Below are 4,651 nucleotides of genomic sequence, written 5' to 3'. Positions count from 1 at the left end.
TACATGGGGACATCTTATACACAGGAAAAATACAGTAACTTTACATCACACCAGAATGTACAAGATTTCCGTTGGTGTGTGTTGAAGGAACAAGCCATGTCTCTGATCTATCTTGCACCTATGGCTGAACAATGTGACCCAACCTCTAGCATTATAGAGACCCCAAACTAACATTATCCATACCTTGTGGTATTCCATAAACTTTTGCCATGTCACATCTTCTCTTTTCCCTAATTACGTTCTTCTTCTTAATTATTCCAAAAAGTTCCACCAGGCGTCTGCTCCTTGTATTTATTTTATTTTATTATGTTTACCCCACCTTTCTTGTCGAAAAGGACCCAGGGCCGCTTACATATTTAAAAATACAATACATATGAAGAGTTAAAACCGGGAAATATATTGAAAAAGAATGAAATAAACATTATTTTTAAAATGTTAGCTGAACAGATTTAGAAGCAACAATATATAAACTATCCTGTTCATGGTCTCCTAGACCGTAGGAGGGAAAGGCTGCCGGAAAGGTCCAGTGGGAGGGAGTTCCAGAGTCTAGGAGAAGCCACAGAGAAGGCCCTCTCTCATGTTGCCACCAAATGCACCTGTGAAGGTGGTGGGACCGAGAGAAAGGCTTCCCCTGATGCTCTGAACACCCAAGCAGACTCATTGAGGGAGAGGTGATCCTCGAGAGAGCCCGGACGGAAGCCATTTAGGGTCGTATAGGTCAAAACCAGCACTTTTGAGTTGTGCCAGGAAACGGATCGACAGCCGGGGGGGGGGGAGCTGCGGTTTCAATGTTCTCAATCCTTTGTTCTCATTTCTTTGAGAAATACATTGGTGCCTCGCTAGACAGTTACCCCGCATGACAGTTTTTCCGCTAAACATTGACTTTTTGCGATCGCTATAGCGATTCACAACAGTGATTCCTATGGGGGAATTTCGCTGGACGATGTTTGGCCCCTGCTTCGCAAACCGATTTTCGCTAGACGACGATTTTGACAGCTCCCTCCGCGCTCGCAAAACGGGTGTTTTCGGGACCTAAGCTTCGCAAGACAGCGATTTAAACAGCTGATCGGCGGTTCGCGAAGCGTCTTTCCTGTGGTCGATCTTCGCTAGAAAACGACAATTCTTCCCCATTGGAATGCATTAAACAGGTTTCAATGCATTCCAATGGGGAAACGCTTTTCGCTAGACAATGATTTTGCTAAACAGCGATTTCAGTGGAACAGATTATCATCGTCTGGCGAGGCACCACTGTAATATTCTTTGTTGTCGTTGTTGCAAAACCCAGAACTCCAAACCAGGCCCCAAACATGGGTCCCATTGATTGTACAGTATATAACAGCACGGCCGTCTTGCCAGTTCTTATTTTCAGGCCCTTTCTTAGTAGTCTCTGATGTGGCGTTTTGCCCTCAGCACACATGTGCACAGGCAGAGAGAGAGAGAGAGAAGCAGAAAAATCCCCTTTTGCTCAGCCTGGAGTGTCCCAAGCGGTTGCTGCTTCCAGGCGTGGGCGAGGGAAACTCCAGCGCGAATCCCTTCTCAGCCACCGGTGGGTCACTCCCCAAACCAGACTCTGTCTCAGCACGCAGGAATGGCTGGGGCTGCGTCTGCAACAAATTTCAGCATCCTCTGCGGCTCGAAGGGGTGTTTTGTTTTGTTTTCCAGGCTGCTTTTCTTTAATGGTCGGCGGTCGTTCTTCACGGTTCCATTCTGGGTTTTAACATTGCCTGGATCCGTCGGCCTCCCGGTGAATATTGGCGGGGGGGGGAGCAGCCGTATGATGCCAGAAAAATATTTTATTCAGACGTACAAACACGGACACAATATTCCAGCGCTGAGAAAGAGGAGAGGATTGTAATCTTTATCCATGATAATTCCTAGTCTGCGTGAGCTGGTTAAACTGGGCACAAGGGTGTTATTTTCTGTCGCTGTGTGTGTGTCTCTCTCTCGCACGCGCACACCCCATGTCATTACACCCAACTTCTGCTCTGGAGTCTTAGTGAGAAGATCAGGTTTGACCCCGTTGGATCACGGAAGCTAATCTGACCAGTAGGGCCGGCCCCGCCATTATTCCGAGTGAGGAAGCTGCCTCGGGCAGCAAAGTCCTGGAGGCAGCAGTGGCTTTTTTTTCTGGAAAACTTGCTCCCCGGCCATTTGATGTTGTTGGAGTTGTGTGAACCAAACAATCTGCCTGGCATCACACCTGAATTATCGTGGTGCGCTCAGGTGGGGCAGGGCAACATCGTCCGCTCCCTGATGCTGGAGTCAAGACTCAACGGGTTTTGTGTATGTGTTTGCTTTCGTTTTCCAAGCCTCCTTTGGCTGTTTTCAGTCACCGAGAGCTAGAAATAAAACCTCCAGGTGTAAGAGTAGCCTACCTTTCCATCCCAGACTGTGTCATGCATTGTTTAAAGTGTGAGATTGGGACTTGGGAGAGTCATGTTGGTGTCCCCATTAAGGCGTGAGACTCACCAAATGTCTTTGGGTGAGTCATTAGTTCTTTCAGCTTTTGTGAGGGAAGTAGGAAGAAAAAGGGTCATGCGCACAACCACTTTGAACTAATTGGAGGAAACTAATAAGTATTTTTTAAAAAAACAGGTGGACTAGCCGATCAAGACTGGAGTCTGGGACTACCTGAAAGCATACTATTATCCAGTTTGAGAAACAGGAAGCCACTGAACTGATTTAACATCCCTCTCATGTTCTTTGTTAGCATTAGTTTACTGCTGTGTTTTAGCACAGAATGTTGTTGTTGTTGTTACATTTCCCTGTACAAACACATTGAAATCGACATTTGGCAATACAGCTGTATTTCAACAGAGCCTTGAGACATCTCAAAGATTAACCCCTCTTATTTTGCATAAGCTTTTCCAGACTGGAGCGCACGTCCATCCGATAAGGCAGGCGGCGATCCCCCCAAGCTTCTGCCCAAATAAAGCCGGTTAAGCGTTCAGGTGCCCCTAAACTCAAAAAGTTGTGTGGTTGTTGTTTTTTTTCCTGCAATGCCCTAACACAGCTGTCCCTTCCCTATATGGCATTCGTGGTTGCTTTAAAAACACAGCAGTCTTATTCATGATACGAAATTGAAGGTAGATTTTTTTCCCCAAATATTTTAGTTTTTAAAAATTGTGACGAATGTGCTTATTTCATCCTAGGTGACCCTATTTTGGCACCTTGCAAAACCTGATGACAGAAGCTTCTTGCAGACTGATAGCTCTGTGTGTGCGCTTGCACGTGCGTCCCATTGTGTCTGATGATCCCCAGAGAATGACAGACCCGGCTGGGCTTCGGCACATGGGTACCCATAAAGCCCCGCCCCTTTCCCCGCCTCCCTCTCCCCCCTCCCCCTTCAAATCAAACCATGATGTCATCGCCAGCCAATCGCCTTGCACCCCTCTGGCCCCGAATTGTAAATCTTGGCATCTATTCATTTATTTCGGTGGAAGGATCAAGAAAGAGAAAGGAGCAGCTAAGGGAGACCTGCCTCATTGTTTCCTGGTTAAAACCACCAAGGGTGGAGGCAATAAAAAGATTTATTTTGGGTGGAGAAGTAGAAGAGAAATAATTCCACAAAAAGAGATCTGTTTGCTGGGAGGCCTTTACGATTCCCTCTCACTGTTTGGAAGGGTCGGCAGGCAACATTTTGCTGTTTTTTGATTGCCTTTGTTTTCTCCCTTCCTGAACCACGATCGGGTTTCTTTCATACTGAGCAAGTTTTATAGAGAGCCCTTGTCATCACAAGCCAAACTGGAAATATATAAAATATATATGCAATATTGGCTTCAAAAGCACAGTGCCTGAGTGGTAGAGAATCTGGTGAGATGCCCGTTTGTTTCAGACTGCGTCGGCCAATTTCTGTGTCCATGAGCCAAACTAGTTTCCATGTACAAATGCAAAACTGAAATTATCCTTCGGACTTTAGAGGATTCCAATGCATCTTACATGACCAGGGAAGGCTGGGATCCGATTCACCTGTGGCCTATTCAGGCCACCTGGGTCTTTACTGAAAATGGGCAACGTCAAGATTCCTGGTCTGCTTCTTGATGTTGTTATCATATCTTTAGATCGGGTTTAGAAAGAGCCGGCCATTTCAATATAAGTGGTCTTTCCTAGAAAGACGGATTTGGGCACCTGTTTGGGATGCAGCCGATCCCAAGGTCATTTCGTGACCCTACAGAGAACTACTATCCTTCCGTGCAGATCAGCCACAATCGAACTCTGATGTCACCGCGGAAGCAGATCCACTCCAGTTTTTACTCTGAACTTTTATCACAACTCCCAGGCACTTTATCCCAAAAATAGACTCAATGGACAGGATATCTCCTTTAAAGTTCAGACTATAACCCGGAGCCGTTTCCACTGTCCCCACAACTTCAGAGGCACCGGCCTTAAGACCCGCCGGCGGGTGGGCAACCTGCAGCTCTAGCCTAGTAGGGTCGTGTGTCACGTTTCAATCTCTGCAGGCTTTTGGGTTCTCCAAAGCTACTCAACAGGTTCGATGGTAGGGGAGCTGTGTAGGAGAGAAAAAGCTTGTGTGCCCCAAAAAGGCATTTTAAGCCATACCATTTAAATATAAGTGCAAGACCTTATCAGGGCAACAGAGTAGGACCCCTGTATCTTTGGCGGATTGGTTCCAAGCCCTCCACCCAGATAC

General features: G+C 46.6%; 1 long non-coding RNA gene across 1 annotated transcript in view; it reads left to right on the top strand.

Moving 5' to 3' along the window:
* The window catches only part of LOC140702809 (uncharacterized), a 42,941-nt gene that overhangs the window by 24,962 nt on the left and 13,328 nt on the right, over positions 1–4,651 (top strand). The gene's annotated exons all lie outside the window — the stretch shown is intronic.

Source organism: Pogona vitticeps, chromosome 15 (assembly GCF_051106095.1).
Source record: "Pogona vitticeps strain Pit_001003342236 chromosome 15, PviZW2.1, whole genome shotgun sequence".
In the NCBI taxonomy this organism is placed as follows: domain Eukaryota; kingdom Metazoa; phylum Chordata; class Lepidosauria; order Squamata; family Agamidae; genus Pogona; species Pogona vitticeps.
This window is presented reverse-complemented; position numbering and strand designations above follow the sequence as displayed.